At 38.5% G+C, this 26,349-nt stretch overlaps 1 protein-coding gene across 11 annotated transcripts in view; it reads right to left on the reverse strand.

Moving 5' to 3' along the window:
* BBX (BBX high mobility group box domain containing) overlaps window positions 1-23,771 on the reverse strand; it is a 253,040-nt gene extending 229,269 nt beyond the window's left edge. For 6 of the 11 annotated variants that reach the window (XM_081138095.1, XM_081138103.1, XM_081138102.1 and 3 more), the window contains exons 1-2: window positions 23,619-23,771; window positions 20,392-20,462 (exon numbers count right to left, since the gene is read on the reverse strand). The gene's annotated coding sequence lies outside the window, so the exon portion shown is untranslated. Of the gene's footprint in view, window positions 1-20,391; window positions 20,463-21,314; window positions 21,386-23,090; window positions 23,329-23,482 lie in introns of those variants that run through there. The other 5 variants (XM_081138097.1, XM_081138099.1, XM_081138101.1 and 2 more) reach the window with 4 other exon arrangements.
* Between the last annotated feature and the right edge of the window lie 2,578 nt (window positions 23,772-26,349).

Here is a 26,349-nt window from a genome sequence, read left to right on the forward strand (position 1 = left end):
ACAACCAGTTTTTCAAATATTATAATCAAATATTCATACATTTTAAATTCATACATTTTAAATTCATACATTTTAAATTCAGAAAACATTTAAATTTTCTTTCTTGCATTAACATTATGATCATCATGGATTTTTATGAAGGCAAAATATATTATTGTGTTATTTAACTCAGAAGTCCCAAATCATAACCTAAAAAATAATAATAACAATTCCCCTTCTGGGTATTTAGCCAAAGAAAATAAAAACACAAATTTGAAAAGATATACGCACCCCTATGCTCACTGCGTCATTATTTACAATAGACAAGATATGGAAGCAACCTAGTTGGCCACTGCCAGATGAATGGATAAAGAAGATGTGGTGTACATACACAATACAATATTATGCAACAATAAATAAAAATGAAATATTACCATTTGCAACAACATGGATGAATCTAGCTTTATACTAAGTGAAATAAGTCAGGGAAAGACAAATACCGTTTGGTTTCACTTATATGTGGAATCTGGGGGGGGGGGGGGGGAGGGACAGAATGAAATGAAACAAAAACAGACTCACAGAAACAGAGACCAAAGAGTTGGTTACCTGCCCAGCCGGGTGTGGCTCAGCAGTTGAGCATCGACATAGGATCCAGGAGATTGCGATTCGATTCCTGGACAGAGCACATGCTGGGGTTGGGGGCTAGATCCCCAGTTGGGGGCGTGCAGGAGGCAGCCGATCAATGACTCTCTCATCATTACTGTTAATATCACTCTCTCTCCCTTCCTCTCTCTGAAATAATAAAGATATATTTAAAAAAAAAAAAAAAAAGAGAGAGATGGTTACCAAAAGGGAGGGGGTGGGGGGGATGAGTGAAAAGGGGAAGGGGAATATAGTCAGTATAGTGATAAGTTTACACGGTGACAGATGATTGCTGGAATTGGTAGGGTGATCACATTGTAAAATATGAAAATGTTGAGTCACTATATTGTACAGCTGAGACAAATATCATCAATATAAGATTGTATACCAACTAATATTTTTTTGAAATCCAAGAGGACATGAGTTTCTTGCAAAAAATGATCTCATGTGCCATAAATGATTTTTTCAGTTTCCTACAGTGATTTATCACTAAAAGTACTCGATAATGATTTATTTAATCATGTGGCTCCTGTGTATCATGAAATTTTAAAAATCTGGGTTTTATTTAGTCAACAAACTAAGCAAAAACCAGTGTTCTGACAAAGGACTTTTAAAAATATGGTCCTTAAATTACTCATACAAACATTTCCAAAAATTATGAAAATAGTAAAATTACAAATGTGATAAATTTAAACACTAGTAATTTATGGGCAAGAATAACTAAAGAACGAATGTCATCTCAGCAAAGTCTGTAGAGTTAAAGGATCAAAATATGGATGATCAGTGGCTCCCAGGTCTTAGATAGAGCTGATCCTCAGAGGGCACAGTAAAAGGTGCTGATTCAAACAAACTTAACATTGTCTAATCTGTCTGCCATGAGCCAGGAAGCCAGCAGGAAAGCCCTGGAGAGGTTAGGTATTAAGGCGTGGGCAAACTGGTCACTGGCCAGTGGGATCGAAATAAAAGTAAAAGGTTAAGGATTACCTTGAGGCTTCACATGTAGCATTCCTACTAGAAACAATTAGCACCTTTGAGCTACTGTAAACAGCAGTCTCCTTTTTACAAACCAGCAACATTTTACTGCCCTTTCTCCCAAACTGTGACGAGAACTGGTACGAGATCACCATTTCAAAATCTTTGTTTTGAATCCTGTATTTTACAATCCTGTCACTGAGCTGAATGAAAGCCCCAGTATAACTGTTGTAACTACTTAAAGCGCCATCACTACCTACTGGGCCAGACTCAAACTCAACCAGGGAAGCACCAGACTATAAACAGAGTAATGGATTTCCTGCTGAATATCCTACCAATTGCCACTCCGGCCATGAACCAGAAGGCGCAAGGTAACTACTGCTCCTTTAAAGAAAATAATTCCATGGACCAGCACCAAGATAATGAACACATTATCATCCTTCCAAATGTGTAGGGAACTAAACCTCTACAATCCCTAGTTGCCCAAACAACAGCCCTCAAAAGTCAGACAAGTTGCATTCTGAAACCTTCTGCTTCCAACTAAACACAAGGTACTGATCTGCTATCACCATTCTTGCACAAAAATTAAAAGCTTTTATTTCCATTTAGCTACCACTTAAGATTTATAAAAAGTTCATTTTTCTTTTCGTTCTCATAACTCAAGTCCTCACAGGGCATACTTTCTTCATCACAGGTTGCCAATTTTTGGTATGTTAAAAATCCTATCAAATTGCACTTATATGGTGTGACAATTAACTGTCACTGATGGATAAAAGAGGTAGATGCTTAAAGTCATTCTGCATTCTATTACTGCACCTATCTAATTTAGGAAAGCTCCTTTATAAAGGTCAGAAGTTTTCCTTCTTTAATCAGTACTCTAAAAGACTAACTTTGAAAATATATTAAACTGGTTGGGCCAAGTGGTGTGTAATAGAATACAGAGCCTCTTGTCAGTACACTGCAGAGGTAAAGAAATGCCTCCACTGTCTATTCTTTCAATTTAATTTCTATTATTATGTTTATAAATTTAAAAATAAGTATTTCATAAATAACTAAATTTTATATTTAAAAACTATATTTATAGTTTTCTAGATATAATGTTTTAATATCTAAAGACATGATCTGCCTAGATATAATTCCCTGCAGAGTCTCCATGTATAGCTGCACAAGTTGTTCTGTGCACAACCCTAGGGGGCGCCATTCACATCAGAGAGCATAGATCTATACATTTATTATGACAATTTCCTGACAAAAGGCAGTAAAGTGTCTTTTTCTAACAAAACCAATCTATCATGACAATTTTCTAACATCTGGAACTAGAGTATCTCAAGTAAAGGAAGCTGTTTTTCTAATATACACAGAGGAGAAAAAAAGGCTAGCAGCTGCTGGGACTACCCGGCTCCTGTTCCTCTGGAAGTAAGGAGTTGGGGGATGGCCACTCCCAGGTGAACTCCCAGAAGCAGAAGCAGACCTCTGATAAGGCACACCACACTTCCTCCCTGAACTGCAGAGCAGAGGTTAATTTCTCTCAAATGAGACATAAAAACACCAACCTTGAAAATATCATCTAGGGTCTTAACTCACTAATGTTTAGTCCACATACATTGAATGATTCAGTCAGTTACAAGGTATGTGGTCACTGTGTTTCACTACAGTAGTTTCTTAATGAGGCCACCATGAGGCGTAGCAGTACACAAATCAGTTAAATCACTCTCACAAATAAAGCTTTTAGGGTTTTACAAACTTCTTTCTCCTAATCAACATACTTTGATGGACAGAACAAAATCTAACAGCCCTGGAAACTTTAAGGGCTTTTTTGCTTAAGATTAGGAAAAACTGCTGTTAAGGCTGAGATGGCTTTTCCTAAAACCAGACTGTAATAAACTTATGACATTTGATAAACTAGGGTGCCATTTAACAATGTGGTATTGTTTTGCGAATTCTTCTTCTGTTTTCACAGGACTGAGGGAACTACACTAAAGCCATGGTTCAGTTTATTATCTGTTGGCTACAAAAATTATGTTATACTACTAAATATAAATAAATTAGAAGTCAACTAGTAATACAATAAAAAGATTTCAAAGTTAATATGTATAATGTATAACATAGAGCTTTATTCTAACAATACATAACATTTGAACTCTTTTATCTTTATAACTATTTATAAACAACACAAAAAGTCGCATATTCCTGCTGTGAAAATAGTGCCATCAATTGACTAAAACTATTTTTACGTTACTTTGGAGCTAAGCAAATTTCTAAAGCAAAACACCAAACCAGAAGCCTTACAACTTGGTTCTAGCTCTGCCATTCATGTGGCCTGGGTCCCAGTTTCTTAATCTAGGCCTTGTTTTCTTCAGATTTAAAGTTAAAGTGATGGATTATGCTACTACAAGATCATCTACAATATCTCTTTTGGAGCTAAAATTCTATTATTTTCTTTGGATGTCAGTTATGTGAATTCCAAAGCTATTTTCTTTTTCATGTGGTAGCACAATGTTTTTTAATCATGATCTCTTAGGATACTATATAATACTAACTTTAACTTAAGAACTTTACATATACTTGGAATGATTCAAGAAATAGTTATTAATGAGTAATTGTGTATATGGCAATCTGCATGACAAAGTAGAAACACAAACAGAAAAATTTCTTTCTTCCTGAGTCAGTAAACTGTGCTTTAAACCCTCAGCGTTACAATTCAGTAGGAGTCAAGACAGGTACATGGCACTATGGAGTGATACAAATGCCATGTGGGAAGCACAAAAGGCAGATAAGGGAGGGAGGGAGTAGGAGCCTGGCCTCCTTAGTGAGCTGAAATGGAATGCCAGCTCCACCACTTACTGGAAGAATGACCTTGGGCAAGCTGCAGAGCTTGAGGCACATCCCTCGTCTAAAATGGAGACAATTCCTTCCTCACAGGCTGTTTCCAGGTACAAAGAGAGGGACCACTGGATTCAGAGTTTACATAACTGCTTAAACTGAGGATTATAAATTATCCTCATGACTTATTTTCATATCCCATCTTCAATGACAACCCAACCTAAAGAAAAGAAAGTTTACAGTTTCTAACCCCTTCCATCTTTACCCACCTTCTCTAGTAAACATAGGTGCTGGCTTTTCTTCAAATTGCAATTCTTCAACAAACTTCTTCAGCCATTACTACCTACCTCGTGTACCAAAGTTGGTATAAATATTCAAATACAAATTATAAAAATTAAATGGAAATAAAGGAAATCTATAGAAACAAATGTTCTAAATAAATTGCTTTCGTGTCAGACTGTAAATCTTTTAAATTTAAAAAAAAAAATGTTTCTGGAGATATAATGCAATCAATCTTTTATCATCCTCCCACAGTAAAATAATTACCAGTCTCTTTACCCTTGGGGAACTGTGAAATAAAATCCTAACAAATAAAACTTTTCTACTATGTAAAATATTAATTGAATAATTGATCCCATAGTAATTTTTGGATAGAAATATCTTCTCTTTTATAGTTGGCTGAGGTGATATATTGAATTCTCTAACTAGCTTGTGAAATGTTCCTTTTCTACAAAGTGCCAAATTAAGTTGTCTTTTAAATTTAAAAAGAAAACTATAGCACAAGCCTTCATTTCTTTGAAAACACCAGTTGATATAAATTATAATGTAAAAGTGTTAAGAAATGGGTGTAGCTCAAATATCTAGATAGCAATTCATATTTTCCAATTAATTTTCATTATTATTTCAGAAATCTCACAGGAAAAAAAAAAGGTCCCAATACCTAATCTAAATCTCACTTAAGAATCCTTCATATACATTCTTTGTCAGTGTGTGGTCCCTATGCAGTTAATTTTCCATCGCAGACTACAAAAAAGTTAAGTCAAACAGAGAGTCGTTCCAGAGGATCTGAGAACACTTATTTAAATACACAAATAGGTTTAAGTACACCAGAAAGTTAAGGCCCACTTATTTCACTGATATTTTATATACCACCGGGCATGAACAATTAAATTACCATATTGTCCATGCTACTGCTGATACAGGTATTTACAGTAACTTACTTGGTTGAAAATAAGAAAGAAAAAAACACACAAAAAAAACTTTTGTTCAATACGATAAATTTTGCTACCCAGAGTGGGCAGCTCACTAGAGGAGTGGACAGAATACTGGGTTCTGGTCTCATGGGAGCCACTGCAAACTCAGTGACCTGGGTCAAGCCACTTAACAACACTGAGCCTATTTCCTCATCTTCAAAATGAAAATAATGATACCCTACTATCTATCTACCTCACAGAGTGGTTTTAAAGAGCAAGTAAGATGTCAGTGAAATCACAGTGTAAACTCGAGACTGCAATAGCAAGTTACTACCGTGCCTTTAAGGGTGACAGCCTTGTAATAAAGAAAGACTTGATGATTTGATGACTTAATGATGAGACTGTGCTAAAGATGAAGGGCTCTCTGAAGAAATTTTTATCCAATGCTAGGAAGCGTGGGCAGAATAAACTGTTTTTATAAGGGCAAAATGGAACTTCCTATATTTACTATGAGGCATCAGAAATGCAAATTAGAGCACAGTAATTTATTAATTGTGCAGATGTGGAACTGCTTTAAATAAACATGCCCTAAATAAGACTGAACTATAAGAAGGAGTAAAGGAGTATTGGTCTTGACCAGTGTTGCAGAGCCAAAAAGGATGGATGCCTTCATCTGGCCAGCTTCTAACGGAGAGAGCTAATGCCGTAACTCCTCAGGGAGGAAATGTTTGCTCTCCCCAACTCTGACAGCATTCAGTAAAATGCATGACAGGTTTATTTTATGACCACAAAATTAGAATTTGTAGCACCTTTTAAAGTGGAAGTCTGAATAAGAAAATTCCAAAAAGAAGAAAAAAAACGCAAAGTACCCTGTTTCATTCAGGTGTAAATAAATCCAGTCCTAACTGTAATAGTATATAAACATTGGGCTGATCCATGACATATCCCAGCTTTAGTGATGGGGGAAGAAGGTACAGGATAATAGCATATAAAAAACAATTCTATTGTGAACTCCATTTTGTTCGTTGATAATATGTCAATAAAAGTATGTTAACAATGACCTTTAAATAAACAACTGTAACTTGGCAGTTGTGTTCTCTAGAGCATCTCTGTGCAGGCAACACTGCCAAGGCTTAAAAACATATCTGCGTATGAGGTAATCCCAGAATCACTGGCTTTGCTTCAATCAGAGCAGGATTCATTTACAGTCCTCTGATCTTGACACCGATCCATTCCTGTACACGCAGAGCCTCTTACACCCAGTACATCGCATAAAACAGAGCAATTCAACAAAAATTAATCAGACACCTACTGTACTATGACCTAGGCACTGTGGGTACAAAGATGAGTAAAATCCAGATCCTACTGCTTAACAAGGTTGCATTTTTTGAGATCTGAGGATATCAAAGTCATTCCTCTGAGATGTTCTTACAAACACTGTGCCCCACTGCCACCACCACCACCAGCAGCAGCAGCAGCTGCTATAACTTTCTGCCTACCTATAGCTAGCCATACTCTGTCCTATACTTTAGGGGACCTCCTGGAACTTATCTTTTCACACCCATGGATCTATGGCCTCTGCCAGATACCTCATGCTGAGCCACACACTGAATACTCCTACTAAGTCAACTAATATTTGAGTCCCTAGTATGTAGCAGGTACTTTTAGAGGCCCGAGATACAGCAATGAACAAAAAATGTCTGTTCTTTCTTACTAGATCCCTCATGCTGAACTAGGCTCCATCTCCATCCCTGCTAGCCAGCCTAATTCTGCCTATTCATTCAACAGTATCTTTTGAGCTCCTACCATGTTCTAGGGGCTGAGGACACAGTGGTCATCGAAACAAAGTCCCTGATCTAATGGAATTTACCTAAACTTGGTGGAACACTGCCCCATTCTGACCTATGGTCTCCAAAGTGGGGTTCTCGACCAAAACATAAACAAGACATAGTCCACTGGAGTAGGTATGAAGAAAATATTAAATTTTTCTTTATATTCAATTTATCTTTTTTATGTCTAAGCTATTTATATTGTATATCTAATATATTAATAGCTCAGTATAATTTATAAACAAATGTACACATACCAAGGGATAGATGCACAAATTCTTTTGCTGAGGAAGACAGGATCACATTTAAAAAGTCCAGATGCCACTGGCTTAGATGATGACACATTTAGAATAAACTGCTTGGCCCAGGTAGGGTTAACCTGGGCTTTCCACCAGGTTCGTTTTCTCCCTGATAAATTCAAGTAAACAGTTTGCAACAATGCTTAAACACTAAGCAATATAGCCAAAGTTCAGGTCCATCCTAATTTCCCCTCCCTAACTGTCTCCTATCAGCCTATACTCACCATCCCTGTGTCCTATGAATATTATAGAATCTTTATTTTCTACTCCACATATGGTATATGTGTATCACTATATTAGAAACATGCTGAAGACAGAGTCATTATCTTTTTATTCTGCAAGCCCCAGAATTCCTAATCGAGTTTTATACATGTTGAGTACTCAATAAATACATAAAATAAAGACAATTCAATATATAGAACCCAGAATTACCCAACAGATATGATAGAGGATAATCATGTGCTTCACCAAAGATGGCTCTTCATAAAATGATCAGTACTGTGTTCCTTTACACAGGTCCCCTACGTGTATTTTACACATTGATTACTTTATATAGGAGCCTGGGAACAGTAAAACTTCAATCTGTAAAATCAGTAGCCACTGTCAACTGAAGATCATTTAGAAATACACAGGACCGCCTTGCCGGGCGTGGCTCAGAGGTTGAGCATCAACCTAGGATCCAGGCAATCGGGATTCGATTCCCGGTCAGGGAACATGCCTGGGTTGTGGGCTCGATCCCCAGTTGGGGGCGTGCAGGAGGCAGCGGATCAATGACTCTCTCATCATTGATGTTTTATCTCTCTCTCCCTCTCCTTTCCTCTCTCTGAAATCAATAAAGATATATTTAAAAAAAAAAAGAAATACACAGGAGCAAACTGAAATTATAATTTGTCAATAATAATATATAGTTAATTTTGAAACACTAAGTCAAAACTTTTCAAGAAAACATCTTTAATGAAGAAAAGTACCCATTATCCTAATTCTTAAGATCTATATATTAGACTTAAGGCCATTTAGCTGTATTTGAAAAATGTCAGAAATTACATACATGGTCACAGTTTTTAAAAATTAAAGAAAAGGAAATTCACTTCCTAACAACTGATTCATAATCACAGTTCCTCATGCAGTAAACTTATCACTATGTGTGTGTCAAGGTTCTCGTAGTGTAACTCTGTGTCCACATGTGATCGATCCCCTTCCTGAAGCCCTTTGAAGCTACAGAAAATTTTTGTATGGATTTGTATTATATTCATTCAGAAGCTGTATATAGAAAATTACTAAAATACAACAAATCTGAACACGTTCTCCTGGGACTTCTAAGAATGGATAGCACCAAATGAGATGAGCACGCATGTCCATATACAAAACTTATAAAGTTGTTCATTATTACCATGAGGATTGGTAAATAATGAGATCTTAATGCCTGTACTTACATGATGCCAAACAGCCCCAAGACAGAGAATGGAAGAAAAACTCTCAAGTTATTATTCTGTGTGTCTCTGTTCCTCTCTGCTGCTTTAATGCAATCATTAGGGTTGTTATCAATGTTGTAAGCTTATGAATAAATATTTTCCAAGATCAGCTTCTTTTTTATGATTTTGATGATGAGTGTATTTGTTTATTATCAAAAGTACCCATGGCTGACATATTTTAGAAACAAGTTTTAATCTAAACTGGGCTGATATCCAGAAAGGATCAGCCAAAAGAGGGCCACAACTAAAACTGAGTGAAAAGGAAGACATCCTGAGGTATAATAAACCAAGTCATGATTAAAAGAACTGATACTAAAGGTTTGATCAAGTCAAAGGGGAATCTAAAGACCAGAACCCAGATCACTAAAGCAACCGAACTCACGGGTGACTCCAGACCATGGCTTATTAAGCCATGAGACAAACCACAGTTGTAAATTAGGTTGAAAACATCCCGGAAAACCTGACACTGATTAAAAATTATGCCCAATGCTTCTATCAATCTATAATCTCTCATGGATTATAGAAAAGTACATTTTCACCTCTTTAGAATTTCATGTTGTATTTTAATAATTAGGCTAGAGTCTTACTAATATACTCCTAACTAGTATAATTTATCTAACTAAAGTTTAAGTATTAACAATAGTAGTTTATAATACTTTTATTGACATGTGTTTGGACCCCTAGTTTGAAATCTAGTTCAAACATATTATTCTATTCAGTGTGCTTTTAACATGATTTGGTAGTGAAATGTTCAAATATTTCCCTTCACTTCAAAAGTGTTATCATTACAGATTGTGACAGTAATAGTAATAAATAAAAAAGGAAAAATAAATCAGAAGGAAGTCTAAAACACTTTTTAATATAAATATAAATCTTTGTCTAAAAAAAAAAAAAAATCAGTGGCCTTTTAAATAGACCAAAAACTAAAGAGATAAACTAATATTTAAATAAAAGCCAAATTAGGGTTAGAAATCTAACTTGGGCCAAATTAGATTTACAACCCTAATGACAATTAGGACAAACACAGTGTGGCAGCAAAAAACTCCTTTACCCCCATTTCAGTGTCCAGCACCTATGCTGGAATTAGCCAGTTTTTCATTGGTATTTACTAAATACTATTTTAGGCCATATCTATTAGAACAACTAGCACAGAGTAACTTATAGATATTTACAACTGGTGGCCTTTTTTAGACAGTAGCATATATTTGCTTTGAAGAAAAGAGCTGTGCCATATTCATTTTTTTAATCTCAAAGTCTAAATCAGCATCACCATGCTATAGGCACTCAACCCACGAAGGTTGAATTAAATTGATAATCATTTTTGCTACCTTAATCACGCCAACACTGAACCAAATTATTTAATATGCAAAATTTTTTTAAAAAGCCAAAAAACAAAAACAAAAAACAGTCCAAAGAAAGGTGTTAGATGCCATAAATTTATGTTTCAGTTCACCATACCACTTGAATGAGAATAGCATGGAAGTGGTTTATGGTGGAAGGATGAAACACAAGAAATGGAAGCCCACCACCTTTGATAAAGTATCAGTCAACTAAAACAATGCAAGAGCATACTTTTAATAAGACTACCATCCACAGAAGCTACTTTGCCAAAATAGGAAAATACTCTATTTCCATGTTTTATGGATCAGAGAAAAAGAAAAGCCATTAAAGAACAAATGACAACATTTTGATCTTCCATATCTGAATTACTCTCTGACTTTGCTGAATTTGGAAAGATAAAAAAATTAATTTCAGATGAATAGGGCTCTTAGTATAAAAAAGCAACTTATTATTTTTTAGTTTCTAAATGATTTGCTACTTGTATACAAATGTGTAATTTATTAAATCTCTTCTACTTATCAGAACAGGATAAGGTTCATAGGTAAATAAATCAGAAGTGCCCATACACCACTTCGAAAGCTATGAACTTTTGATTGACCCTCTATCTAATTCACGTTTGATCACCAGACACTCTCAAATGAAGTCCATGGATCTGCTTATTATTTTTTCCACTAATAAGGAATTTCTTTTCAAAGCAAATGTCAGAAAACTATTTCATAGCACTATCCGTGTTATACTGGTACCTTTAGTAAAATATATTCACCAATTTAAGTATTAAAAAGTAACAGTAAAAACATCATAGAATATTCAGCCAGAAAAACTCGACTCCTCATGAAAACATAATTTCTACTGATGTACCAGAGGAATTACTAAATAGTAGGAAACAATAACTATTGTTACTACGCAGTTCTGTACTGGATATATCAACTAGAAAGCTCACTGAAACTGTTTTGGACTGGCTACTCTTTGTGACCTCACTGGTAACAGGCCCCCATTCAGGCTTTCTCATCTATCTCCCTTAAGAGTAGTAAAGAGCAGCATTCCAGCTCATTACTTCAAAATGAAGAAGACTGCTCTTTGGGGAGAAAGAAAAATTGGGGGAAATTCTTGGCTGGAAGTTGCCCCAAACCTTTCATTTCTAACCTCCTGGAATGTGGCCCTAAAGGCAGGTAAGCACCGGAAAACCCAGAAGACTGGCAACTGCAGACAGGCATACTTGTGTAACCTCAGAAAAGTTATTAAACCGGAGACTAAGTTTTCTCATCATTAAAATAGAGATGCCTCTCATCAGAAAGTTGTTGTGAAAAAATAAAGTAGTAAAAATAAAACTTGTGCTTCATAAAGAGGCCCTCAGTCCAAATTAACTTTCTCCCTTCCTCCTAAAGTAAAATACTATAGGGTGTCCCCAAAAAAGTATACACACACTTTGAATAATTATCAAGGCAGTGCTTATTAAAATACATTTCATTTTCAAAATTGAGCTATCAGCTGTTAAAGTGTGCATACATTTTTTGGGACACCCTGTATTTGGGAAACGACTAAAAACTGTTTTCAACTTTCCCTTAAATATAAATGAAACTACATAATCAGCCTATCACCCTAAAACACAAAAATAACTAAGAAATTTACTTCAATTTATTTCATAAAAACAACAGGTGACTTTACTACATATAGCCCTGCTAAAGGCACCTCATAATCCCTTCCTAATAGATGCCACCATGTAGGGAATTGGGTGACATCTCAAACTCATATATCATCAACTTTATTATATGAGTTGTGATAAACACTAAGACAACTCAAAAGCTACAAACAAGTTTTTAAAATCAAATAATAGTAAAAGAAAAAAAAGTTCAACTCCATATCCTCATTCTGAAACATCTATAGGCAATATCACTTAATGCACAATAGCAAAGACAATAAAAGGCTGACAGAGGAAAAGAGATCAGATAGGCTGACAGGATAGAGGGAGAGGGGGAAAAAGAAGAGGGAAGAGCGGAGGGAAAGAAGAAGGGAAAGAAAAAAATTATAACTTCAGTAACTCAAAAGATAATCAAAGTTTGACAGCTGGGTGGAGAGAATTATTTTCTCATTTTGTTCCATGCTCCACCACATTCCCTTGCAGTCAATGAGAACTCTACACTTGGGTGAGTTTTCAGAGGCACACCAAAAGTGGAAAAACAACTCAGCATTTTTTAATATTAAAAGAATCAGCATTGCTAATAAGACTCCCTCTGAATTACTCAAACTGTGGCTTTCCTACAGTAGTCAAGCAATAAATAATAAACGAAGAAAAACTGTCTTTAGCCATCAACAGTTTCAGTCTACACCAAATGAAGACTGACTTAAGTCTAACCATAGCAATAGATCACATCAGCTACTACTTTATTCCCAGAGAATGTCATACAAACTTTTCTTCACATCAAACTTCATTTTTCCATGGTTTTATAGAAAATTAAAAATACAAAGGCAAGATCTTAACTTAGATTTTCATAGCTAATTACTGAAAATTAAGGTACCTACGAACTTCTATAAAACAACACAAAAACATTCTCACCTGAGAGTAGACTAAATTTGCAGAAAACATTTTCTTTTTACTTTTCTGATAGACTGTAAGAACTGTGCAAATGGCAATCAAGGAAACAGAACCTCTTCATGAAACCTCTCACAACAGTAAACCACAATGCAAGTAGCCTAAATTTTTGTTCATTGCTACAGAAGAAACAGTTCAACACAGTATTTCAAATGTTACATAGCTTTCAGTATGTTAATCTAATAAAACTGACAATTATAAAACAAAATAAGTAATCACAATGTCAAAAAGGATATATAAGGTTCAACTAACAGGGGGGAGTGTTTTTTTAAGCTTTCCTTACCCCTTACCTTTACCTCTGCTCAACTTAGGAGGTACAAATGATATTAACTACCTACATACTATAATCTTGTTTATCTGACCTCTAATGCCTTCCACTTTTATATTAGAAGCCAAAGGGTTCCAACAGATAGACAGTTTTCCTGAGTTAAAATGTAATGTTAAGATATCTTCTGTGACTCACCAGCTTGCAATGAACTCAAAATGTTCAGATTGATCAGTGACCAAAATTAGCAAAAAATTTTCATTGAGTGAAATGGGTAGGAACACCAGATTATTTCACTCTGTGGACTAAGGAAATTAATACAGGAGCAACACAATGCCTTACATGAAATCCTTACGTCCAGCTATGCTTCAGATTTTTGTTTTAAAAAGGTCACAGAGATATTGTAATAATATGTATGGTGCCAGGTGGGTACTTAAAATATCGGGAGGATCACTCTGTAAAGTACATGATTCCCTAACCATTACGCTGTACACCTGAAACTAATACAAAATAATACTGAATGTAAACTGTAATTGAAAAATAAAATTTTTTTAAAAGGTCAGAGAGAGCTTATAGTATCTATCATGTAACATTCCTAGCAAGATCTAGGATAGCCCACACAATCAAATACATCACTATTTCTATAGCAAAGTATGTGAATACTCTTTCTAAGTGAGCTTTAAAACTACTTTAAACAGGCCTATCGTAATTTTGGTCAGGTTTTGCTTTTGCCACCAAACTTTTGGATGAGAAAAAAAAAGCTTTTAGTTTTTCAGAGATTTTTTTTCTTAGATAAAGGATTGTGAACATCTATCCAATACCACTACATATCAAAGTACAAAGACATTTTCAAAATATACACAGCTAATTAATTTATTGGAGATGAAAAAGTATACCCAATTAAAATATAGCAAAGTAGAAAGATGTTCCTGGCAAATATAACCTTAAAAATTAGGAAATGCAAAGTTATTTCACTTTAATTTATTCAAATAAATGAATGTTGAGACTACTTAAAAATAAATGTTTATGTTAGAGGTAATGAGTATCTGGGTAAGAGCACTGTTTGAGAACTGCGATACTACTTGCAGTCATTTGCACTTCTTTGCATGTGACCACATGTTGCATTTTCCCTAGCTTTTAGTCTTCACATTGTTTGAGATTTCAGGGATTTGGTGTATTTTCCATTCATCTTCTGCGCTTGCCCCTCTTTTCTATTTAAGCGTCTATTTTGTGCAATGTAATTTGTTATGCACTCTGGATGTAATGTTCTTCAATCTTCATGCCTTGACACAAGGGTAAGTTTTAATTAGTTGTGAGGAGTGTCCCAAGTAATTAGTTACAAACAGTTAAAGTACCACAGTTTATAAAGGGTTTCACTCGTGTGTATGGGTATATTCAAGATTTTCATTATGATAACACCACTCTCACTTGTATTCTGACATTCTTAATAGGAAAAGAAGTGGCTTTATCACACTGTGAACCACGTATAAAATCCACCAGGTAATTTATCTATGTCTATAACCAGGGAAATCGCAATGTCTCATGTGTAAACATCAGTCCCGCGTGTCATGGTAAATAGAAGAAAGTTTGATAAGTGATGCTCTAAAACATTCCAAGATGTATCAAAGTCACGGGAGAGAATACTCAACTAACCACTTCGAAATATGAAAAGAGCTGTTCTGTCCTATGCTTTTTCTTTTGTAAGAGGTTGGAAGATTCTTCCCCAAACCTGAAAGACCACTGTACTTAGCTGTGCATGCCTCAGCTATTCTTTTTTTTTATCTTCTGGTTGTTCGTATTTCCTTCAGTAACAAATTAATTGTCCGGTGCCTCACACCCAGTGAAAAACATACTAGTGTTTCATGATACCAAGGTTGAGAATCACTTTAGACAAGCAATTTTCAACCTTTTGCACCTCATGGCATATATAAATTACTAAAATTCTGCAGCACACCAAAAAATAGATCTAATTTTGATTCATTTACACTGGACAGCTATTGTTGTGTTGGCTGTTGTTGGTTTTTTTACTTGACAATCTAAGGGAAAAGAGGTCAGTACCCCTGACTAAATAATCAGGTATAGCATGTTTTAAAAATTCTTGTGGCACATCGATGTGCTATGACACACCAGTTGAAAATCAGTGCTTTAGAGAAAATGAAAATAAAAGGTACAGTTCTGAGAAATTTCTATCTTGCTGCAAATTAGGGTGAAGTGAGATGTAACTATGAAAGCTTATACTATATTTTGAGTGCTGACTGTGGATATGGGTCATTAGAGACATTATTGTCTTTGTAATGCTCATTCTGTTGCATGGTAAATATCAGGATGCTCTTTTGCACATATCATAATGAAAGTTTATTCTGAAGTGACATGCTCAAAGTATCTCAGCTTAGTAAGCAATAGAGGCAGCGGGAGTAGAACACAGGTTTTTTGGCTGTGAAGCCTCTGCTCCTTGTAATACACCTGCCACTACAGGAACATCTACAGAGGGTGATGAGGATCCTCTCAGTATTGCAAAATGTTGACTGAAATACAGCCATAGAATCTTGAAGCTGGAAGGGATCTCAGCAGCCAGTGAACTCTAACCCCATACTCTGTGTACGACTCGCATTCAATCTTTAGTCATCTGTCCCTTATACCAGTTTCTCAAAGTGTGTCAGAGGACCCCACACCGGTTTCAGTATCCCCAGCAGTAGTTGAAATGCAGATTCCTAAGCCCTACACCAGACACAATGAATCAGAATATCTGGAGATGGGGCCTGACGACCTCCACTTTTAGTGAGATCTCCCACTGTATGACATACAGTTTGGTGTTTCTCAAGGTATATGTCATAAAAATCAATTTAGTGAATGACACCCTGTATTTATTATTTTAGTAAAATAGTTTGGAACAGATTAGACTTATAGGGTTAAATACGTATAGAAAAGATCAGAGGGCACTGGTTAGTAATGTTTCAGAAAACTTTTCTTTCAGTTTTTATGTATGGATTGGGATATAAAAGGTATTTATCATATATCTCAGTAAAAAACACTGAAGAAATACAGCTGCTTTAAACAACTTTATGCCCTTGTTCTTATTTCTCCTTTGAAATAGTTATCAGTTTTAATTTAATTATTCCCTTCTATGGAATAATTCATGGATAAAATCCTTCCATGTCCTTTTTAGGATCTCAGTTATTCCATTCCAGGAACTTATTTATTCCTTTATCTTTTCACCTAAGGGCCATGTTTAACTATTGGTTTAATTATTGAATCAGTATTTTACAGTATTTCTTATTTTTCTAAGATTTCATAAAATCCAACCCATTCTTATTTTTACTTTGTATTTCATATAACCTCCTCACTACCTGAAGTTATTTCACTATCTAGAATAGATCCTTGAACTGACTTGAATATTTTAACTTATTAAATTTATATTTTTGTAGGTGTATCAATGCTTAATGATCTATTTTAATCCTTTAAGTCTTTCATTCCCTTAGTCTTCCACCCTCTCTCTATTTTTTTATACTTTTAGAAAGAATTCTTTACTGCCTTGCCTTATTTTGCATTTCCAGTGTATAACTGAAACTTTAATTCTCACCTTATCTTTTTCTTTGAAAGAAAAAAAAATGAAAACAATTCCCATTAATTCATGAGGATTTTTCTGGGTATATCTTTACCAATTTAAAATTATGTCCTGGCGTTTCAAGGAACTGTAACTGCCTTCTAAGGAATAATATGCACACATATAAATGTTGAGTGAAGCTGTACTCGCAAAGTGCTTTCCTCAGGTATGACTTAACATACAGAAATCTCTGCAATTCGACACAGTATGTGATAACTGCCCTTGAGGCAGTGCAAACCCACTGATTGAATGACAGTCACAGAATTTTCAAACAGGAAGAACCTCCATTCAGTGGTTAGCCGTTAGCAGTAGTCTTTACTTCCCTCAGAGCAGTGTTTCTCAAAGTGTAGCCTGAGGACCGCCTGCATCAGATTTACCTGGGCCACGTGAGGAAGCCATGAAATTACAATGCTCTTATAATTTGGATTGTTTTCATTTCATAGTGAGAGGAAAGAAGCTGACTAAAAATGTGGGATACCACTCAGACCTATTTTAAAAGGTACTCTTAGTGATGAAATGTTAAAAAAAACGGTGGACTTCAAACAAGTTTAAGAAAAGTGTGGTCTTCTAAGTTAACCACCTGCTCAAGTTTACATCTTAAAATATAGGTATGCCGCACTGGTGGTGATGCAATCTGAGAAAATTAATTGCCTAAATTTACTAATTTAGAACATTTAAATATCACAATTTTAAATATTTTTGCACTCTTGTAAGACAGTATTAATTGAAGGATTTCCTTTAGTACAGAAAAAAAACAGGCATGCCTGTAATGAGGCTATTTTCAAAAAGATTTTTAATAGAGTTGAGATGTGAGGTCTTTATTACTTCTATTAAAGTTCTCTAATATTAAAGTAATTGATATTCATGGTAAGATCCCATAAAACATGGCTCTTGCTTTACCCATGCTCTTTTTGAAATGTGGGAAAATGTAAACTTTAAGTATGTTAGCTGTTGATTAATAATTAAAAATTATGCTTGTAATTTTACTGAAAAATATGGCTAACTTTAACTGCCAAGTCAGATTTTTATGAGTTGCACCACATTATTTTAAGACTGTTTCTTCTTTCTTTACTACATACAAAAATACCTTATCAATTACATAGCACAAACAAACCATAATTACTACATGTTCATCCTAGCTTTCATTCAAATGTCTAAACAAATCTGTTTCAATGGATTAAGTATAAAGATCAGGTCTGTAAGGTCAAAAGTGGCATACACTTTTTTCAAGTTGTATAGCAGAGCTATACGTATATTAAAAGCAGAACTATCTCACAAACTATTAAATGTGGGTCTTTTTTTTTAATTTGAATATGAAGATCAAGATGGATTTTTAAAAGTGTGAAAATTGAAAATTTTTATTAAAATCTCAAGTCTCTAGTGAAAGATTCTTTTTAAAACTGCCAGTGCACCTCCAAATATATAGCACTGAAAAACAACATAGATGAACCTCCTTTTTAACAGCAAGCATTAAAAATGAAATGCAAATTAAGACTTCAGTTTCAGAACTTAATAGAGATATGCAGAATAATAAAATGTGACATTGGGAAACACTTGGCAATGTAGAAGCTAAACCTGTGCCTAAATTCTTGTTTTGATAATCAAGCCTCAAATCTAATAAATACATTTTAGATGCAAATAACTAGTAATTCATTGTTAGAATGACTTTTTTAGACCATTACTATAAGTTTTGCACTATAAAAACTACTCTGACTTCAAACACCAAGACTATTTTTGAAAATATTGTTTTAATGAGGCAGTTATTTGATATCTCAAAGAAATACAGGAGACTATCAAATAGTTTTTATTCTAGAAATTCCAGATTCACATTTTAAATTTGGAATTGGTCAAATATATTTCCATGGGGAAAGAATTAACATTAAAAGTTTGCTCCAGTGAACAAAATAATGTGTCTCACATGTATAAATGCGGTGTTCTTTAGTAATAAGGAATGCACTTTGAATACTCTTGCCATACATTGAAAAATGAAAAACTTCTCTTCCAAACAAGCTTTAAAAAAAAATCAAAGACATGAAATCTACATATTTTGGTGTGCACTAAATTCATCTTACAGAACCATCTCATTCTGACCACTCCAATTGGCCTGTTGTATGTGTGATGTATTAGAAAGTTCTTAAAACTATCTGAAATAATATGATACTCACATTCCATAAAAGATGTTGGACACAGAGTTTATATTATATCTCACCTAAGTTTCTCAGCAATATCAAAGTATATTTTGCTACTGTATGGAAACTATCAGAAAGGCCTGGTCTTCAAACTCAATTCCTCTTAATATAAGACGAACTTTAAGTACACACACAATATCCCAGCAAGCCAAGAAACAATACAAATAGGTTCCCTTCTTTTTCTTTTATGAAAAACTGATTCCAAGTCCATTTTCATTGACAAAATATAATCTCCATCTTCATATGGTAGTATTACAAAGCACCATATCTGACTTACACAATTTAGTTCAATCAGTTTTCTTAAATTATCAGCAACTTAAGAGTACCTGAGGCATTCCTTACAATGGAGGGGCAAAATTACACGTCAGTTCTCTACAGTTTGGGCTCACCGCTGTGCTTCCCAAGGCTCTATAAACCCTCTGTTTTCACCTAGACCATTACTTTTCACAAACTTTTCAGGCACTTGCTGTCCCACACTTTATTTCACCAATTTTTCCATTTGGGAGGCATATATCTGAAAAAAGCACTTAACAAATTTCAAAGTCACTATTTACTGTATATACAGGCTGTTAAAATGTACCAAATTTCTCCAAATACATAAATTTTCAAGGAAATCATGCTCAATTTGGTCACAGTTCTTTGCCTTTAGAATCAAGCTGGTTGGTACTCTAAATGCTAGATTTACTACACTGCCCAGTCCACCCTTCCCCACCACAAAAGTAACTGTCACAAACAACACAAGTTACCAGAGAAAGAGGCCTAGGGAAGAGTAAGCAAATGTCGCTCATGATAATCAGAGAGGCCTTCTGTGCAATGCTTCTTTGGGTTTTTAATAATTCTCTCCACTCATAAGCTGCAATCTTTCTACAATATTATCTAGCATTAAATATCCGACGACTCCAACTCTGTAAATTACATTATCAATTAAAATGCCTATTTGAAAATAAGTTGTCAAATAACACTTACTTGCAAATAAACATGAAATGAACATTTAAACAATCTTAAAATAATAGTAACGGCAGCTGAAATCTAAATACTGAGAATCCTAGGCTTCTGTTGTGGGAACATCAGTGAAACAAGGTTTTTGGGGTGTGGCAACCCCAATAAAGCATCTTCTTCTGTAAACAGTAAGGACCCTTATGTCATTACTAATAGCCACCCAGGTTTCCTGTATGGAGAATTTGCATACTTACCCAGGAAGGCAAATGGAAAGTACACAGGGAGAAGATGAACTGCGGCAAAGCCTTTGTCATATGATAGTGACCTATAAAGTATCAAATAAAGGTACATCATCAGTATGGTAGAGCTTTACAAGAGTCCCAACTCCTGCAACATCTATGAAGGAGCCAGAAACTAGGAGTCCATCTCCCACCAACCCTTCCCCTCCTTCCACCCCCATGCTGGAACTGTGGGGCAATACAGGCAAAGAAGCTCCCAGTATTCAGAGGGCAGAGGCTGAGGGTAGCCCAGCTGGCATTCCAAGGTGTCTCAAGCACCCTCACTCCCTACTCCCCGTATGGACAAAGCAGAAAGTTGATCCATTTTGCAAACCCAAAACCATTACCACGATCATTCATCAACTTGCACAAGTGATCGCTGCCCCCAGGACAAATACACCAGTAAGTAACCAAATCATAGCAATCGATCGGCAGCCGGAGCCTCCAAGGTGCCCAGGAGCCGGCAGGAGGTAGCACGGAGATGGCAACGGATCCAGGTAGCGCAGCCCTCAGCCCTGCGGACCTGGGCTGCCACCCACAGCCTTCGCCCAAGCGCCCAGCTCCGGTCACAATCCCGAGATTGGAGATCGGAACCGAGGGAGGAAACACACTAGCCGGAGCCCGGGCGGCAAGTGCAGGGCCACCGGGTCTTCGAGTTCGGGGTTGGGGGAGCTAGGAAACGGAGGGGGAGGAAGGGAGTAAGAGATCCCACCCTGGCTTTGTTGCTGGTCACCATCAAGTTTGCATCTTAGTACAAAATGTCGATCTTAAAGGCTGACAAGACAGAGGCAGAGGGAGAAAGAGAAAGGGAATAGAGTCCATCTTGCTTTGGGGAAGAGGGGAGAGGGAAAAAATGAAGTGCAAATCCCACACTCCGGGCGTAAAAGTCTGCTAAACACCTTTTCATAACGGAGGAGCAACGAGTGGGGTGTCCCCGTGCCCGTGGCCGCTCGAACTGGCGGCAGTCTGAGCAGAAAAAACCTCCCTCTCCTCCTCTTCCTCCTCCTTCCCCTCCTCCTCCCTCTCCTCCTCCTCCCGCGGGCCCCGGCGAAGATCCCGCCGCCACCACCGCTGCCTCCGCTGCCCCCCGGGGAGGCACCGCCGCCTGGCCCGGCGCTGCCATTCCGGGTTTGGACCGCGCGGCGCGCGTGGGGCCCGGCGCCGGGTGGCCGCGCGGGGTCGTCCGCGCCAGGGACCCCCGCACCCCCTCGCCGCGGGCTGGCTACAGAAGTCGCGCGAGCAGAGGTGGTGGCGGCGCGCAGAACAGGGGGCGCGCGCGAGGGCCCCACGCCGCTAGTGGGCAACCCCAGGGGATGGCAAAGAACGTCCCTCCCCGCGCGGGGAAAGTACCCCAGTCCCCGGCAGCCTGGCGTCCGCGGACGGGAGAAGAGAACTGGACGTGTCATTAGCAGGACAGGCAATGGTTTCAAAGCCCCAGGCCAATGATCATTAGCAGAGGCAGAGCTCGTTCCGTCCCCATCCCCCACAACCTCCACCCACCTTCCCCTTCGTACCCCCCCACCTCCACCCCACCTCGAGAAACTTTTCGACAAGATCCACCTGGACTAATTTGTCCTCAGACAGTGAAAATATTGACTAGACCCTACACACCGGGAGGGAAGGGGAATGCACGCTTTATTTTCCTTTCTACAGAAAGGAAAGCAAAAAATAGCTTCTCTCTCCGTCTCTCCCTCTCCCCCCCCCCACCCTCTGTCGTACATGTTGTGTCTTAGCTTTTTGCATCGTTTCGTTTTACCTTCCTCATTTAGCAGAAATGATCGCGTATATTTCACCCATTACCGTGTTCCAGATCCTTGGATTCAGGGTCCTTGTAAATTACAGGACTCGGGTTTGGTCTCAGTTACGTTAAGTTTCGTACAATGCCGGAAAAAAATTAAAAATAATAATACATTTCTGAGGGTGAGCGAGCGAGACGAGGTGGAGGAGGAAAAGAAACCTCGAGTCTGATTTCTGTAATCTACTAGCGACCCGGATCGCGGCGAATAACAGTGTAACACGAGTGTGGCTTGAGAGGGCTGGGAAGCTCTTTCTAGAGCCATCGACCCCATCCCCGGATAAAGGATCTGCAAGTTTTCTGTCATCGCGACCATGCAATGCCACAACTTACCTTCAGAAATAAGACTTTAAACAGCCAAGGCCTTCCTCCTCCCCGCCACCACCACCCCCAGCCTTGCTCTCTCCACCTTAAACTTATTGACACAACATAATCCCACATTCAAGCAAAATCCTGACACAGCCTCCCTCCTCTCTTCCCCCTCCTCTCTTCCCTCCCGTTCTCTCTCTCTCTCTCCCTCTCTCTCTCCCTCTCCCCCCCCCCCCGCGTTCCCTCCCTCTTCTCTCTCCCCTTCTCCCTCGCCCTCTTCCCTCTCCCCCTATTCTTCCTCCCGGCTACTCTGGCACTAAAACAGCACTTTCTCTACTCGCCGCGCATTTGGGTAGTGGTGGGGGGTGAGAGGGCAGCGATCCGCGGGGCCGGAACACCCGAATCCCAACTCTCCAGATGAACGAGCAACTGGGCTGCTGTTCCCGGTCACCGACGCACACGAAACGTTCCATGAATCCACCGAGGGCTGGCTCCCCGTACCTTCCTCCCCTGCCCCTGCTCCCCAGGCCCCACCTCCCCGGCAGCCGAGCCCAGGCTGCGATCCACGTACTTTCGCCGAGATGAAGTTTGGGGCTCCCCGGGCGGCCACGAGCCGCCCGCCGGCGTGAGGGCTGTTGTTGTTTTCCTCGGGCTGCTCCTGCCCGCGCCCCGGCTCCCGTGCCCCTCTCGGGCGGCGCTGCCCGGGTGCCGAGAGGTGCTGGTTGCAAACGCAGCCTGGCACCGGCTGGCCTACTACTCCCCAGCCCGGCCCCCAGCCTCCCGCCCGCAGGGCACTGCCTCCGCGCCCCCCGCCCCCCGCCGGCGCGGCCGCCGCGACCCTCGCCCCCGACCTCTCCCGACCCAAAGTTTTGGCAGAGGGGGAAAGTGCCCGGGGAGCGGGCCGGCTGGCGGCGGCTCCCGACGCGCGGGGCTCCCTCCGTCTTCCTCTCAAGTCCACCCTACCGGCTGCCGCCGCCGCCGCCGCCGCTGCTCCTGCCGCGGAGTCCTTGGGGCTGCAGCCCGGCGGCTCGCAAGTGAGTAGGAAAACAGAAAGTGCGGGGAGAGCCGGCGGGGAGGGCAGGCGGCCGGGGGAGCCTACCTCGCGGGCTCGCGGGCCGTGAGGGCTGGTGCGTGGCTCGCCCTCCGCGGCCAGTCAGGGGCTCTCTATGGGAAAGTGGAGAGGAGCTCGCGGAGCCGCTCTGCCTCCGCTCCACTGTACACTGCTCCACATACAGTACATGCAGCCCGGAGAGCCCGAAAACACTCACTTTATATAAGGCAGCCCGCCATTGGCCCGCGCGCTGACTGGCAGGCCGCGCGGCCAAACACAGGGCCCGTTACACCCAAACACACGCGCGCACACACACATTTCACCGAGACACACAAAGATCATCACATTTGCTATTTTCTAATGTTCGGGACCTGTAGACAGTAGGGGAGGACAGGTAGAGAGGCCCAGCAGAGTGAGGCGAGGGCCCAGAGCCCTGCGTGCACCAACTTGCGGGGCTTGGAACTGGTGTCCATTTCGCTGGGGAGGGTGATAGTGATAAACTACAACTCCACTGGATATGGAAGTGAGGGGGCTTTTTAATCGCTGCTGTGGGGTGCCCCATGGAAGAGGCATGCATTGTGTTATGATTTTACAGCCTGACCTGGCTGATAAGTGGCTAAGGAAGGCTTTTATCAGTTTGAATTTCTTGTGTCAGTGGGTTAGCTATCACCCGGGCCAAAATAGTGCAAGAGAAGTTTATTAGGACTCTAGTGCAGCGAGGTTGTTCATGCTTCATCTGTAGGTAGATTCCGAAAAATCAGTACAGAAATACACAGAAACAAAGATAAACATTTTGCCGAAACAGCCAATCTACTTTTAGCTGGTCCGAGGACTACAAGTCAACTGTGTGGGCATACAAACAGTGCTATAAGGTAGAGTAAGTCAAGGAAGATTGTCTGTGGCTCCTTTCTTTTAAATAGGCCTTTTGGTCAATATATGCAAGATTCATATTTTGCATATTATGTATGTGATATTGACTTTACATATTTCACGTCATAGGTGAACATCACATGTTGGGTGACTTTTGGAGATGGTGAACACAAGGGGTTCTTTCTGATTTTTTTTCTATGATGCATCTTTGGCAGATTATATTTGACAGTTCTATATAAACAAGTCAACAGGTTGCTGGGGGGAAAACCATAGCTGGAAATTAAGAGTAATAAATTCTAGACCCAACTCAAACTAGCTGAACCAGTTTTGAGCAACTAACTTAGCCACTTTAATGCTCAGGATTGGTTTTAGGTTTTATTTTCATATTTTTCTTTTAAAATTAAAATAAGAAACCTTCCCCAGTTTCTTTTCATTAAGTGTTTATTCATCATCTACTCTGTACCAGGCATTATCATAGGCTCTAAATGTTTTCTTAAGATTCCTTCTGATTTAAGAGTCCGTGGATTATTCTTAAACACGAAATTTGAAGATTAAATAAACACAATTGTATGGCCTAAATGCATAGCTTTAAAAATTAAAGGAAAGCTGAATAAGAGAACTTACTTCAAATCCCCTCTTATTTCCTTGATGCTATCTTAGTTTCCCTCTCATGACCATAAAGTTATCAAATGAGTGTGTGTGTGTGTGTGTGTGTGTGTGTGTGTGTGTGTGTGAGACAGAGAGACAGAGAGGGAGGGAGAGAGAAAGAGAGAGAGAAATAGATACTGAGAAAACTTAAGTTTATGAACTTCAGTAAACAAGTGGTATTTAGAAACGTGATGTTTTGTTTATTTTTAATGAAAATAACTTTTAAAAGGGAAAAGTATATAAAAACACAGCATTTTAAACTGATAATATTAAAGGTTATATTTAATGACACTGCATTTAGTTGACAGAAGGAACAAAGTGTTCTTTATCCACACTACACTGCTATGAGGTCGCTTCTAGGTATTATTATCTCTGTTTTATCCATAAGAGAAAGGAGACAGAGACAAATTACCTAACCTGCCCAATATTTCACAGAATATACCAGTGAAGAAGGAACTTAAACCCAGGACTGGACTCTTCATACTCAACACAGATTCTGAGTAACTTGACAGTTCCTTCGAAATGACAAACTTCAGGGACCAGAGGCAGATGGAGGAAAAACCAGAAAAAAACTTTCTCAGGATTTCACTGTGCTCTTTTTTGAAGACGGAAAAAAAATCAACATGAGTTGCTATTTTTCATTGCTGAGTGAAGTGTTGTGAATTGTTTGCTAGTATATTTATGTTATGAAAAATATAAAAGACCAGGTCACTCCCCACCCCTGCCCCTAAACCCAACCATAGGAAAACATTCTTTATTTCTTTATGGTCACAAGGATTTTCTTGGTTGAATTATGCTCAACTTAGCAGAATTATTTAGAGCTATAGTTTCAAACTTTTAGATCATGCATACCTATCAGTAAAATGTTTGCGCATGTACCTCAATATGTGTATATTTATGTATACATTTTTTAAATGCATCACTATATTTATATATTTTTTATTATTTCAAAGCATACACTCACAAAAATGAACTGGAAAAGCATGAGATAAAAATAAATTAAGAGTTGTAATATTTTCTTCCCAGACCCCTACGATATAGTCTTAGCACATGCCCCAGGGTTTTGCATTGAAATTTGGAGACTTCTGACAGTGAGAGGTGCTAACTGACCAGGACTGATGCAAAAGAGCATGAAGTGCACAGAAATAACTACTGGAAAACGGGTTGGTCGACAGAGCCTTTAGATTTGGAGAATGACACATTTTTGAAAATAACATTATATATCGGTGGTATATTAGGCATCATGTGGCAGTACAAGCCA

Source organism: Miniopterus schreibersii (assembly GCF_964146895.1).
Source record: "Miniopterus schreibersii genome assembly, chromosome: 5".
Classification (NCBI taxonomy): Eukaryota; Metazoa; Chordata; class Mammalia; order Chiroptera; family Miniopteridae; genus Miniopterus; species Miniopterus schreibersii.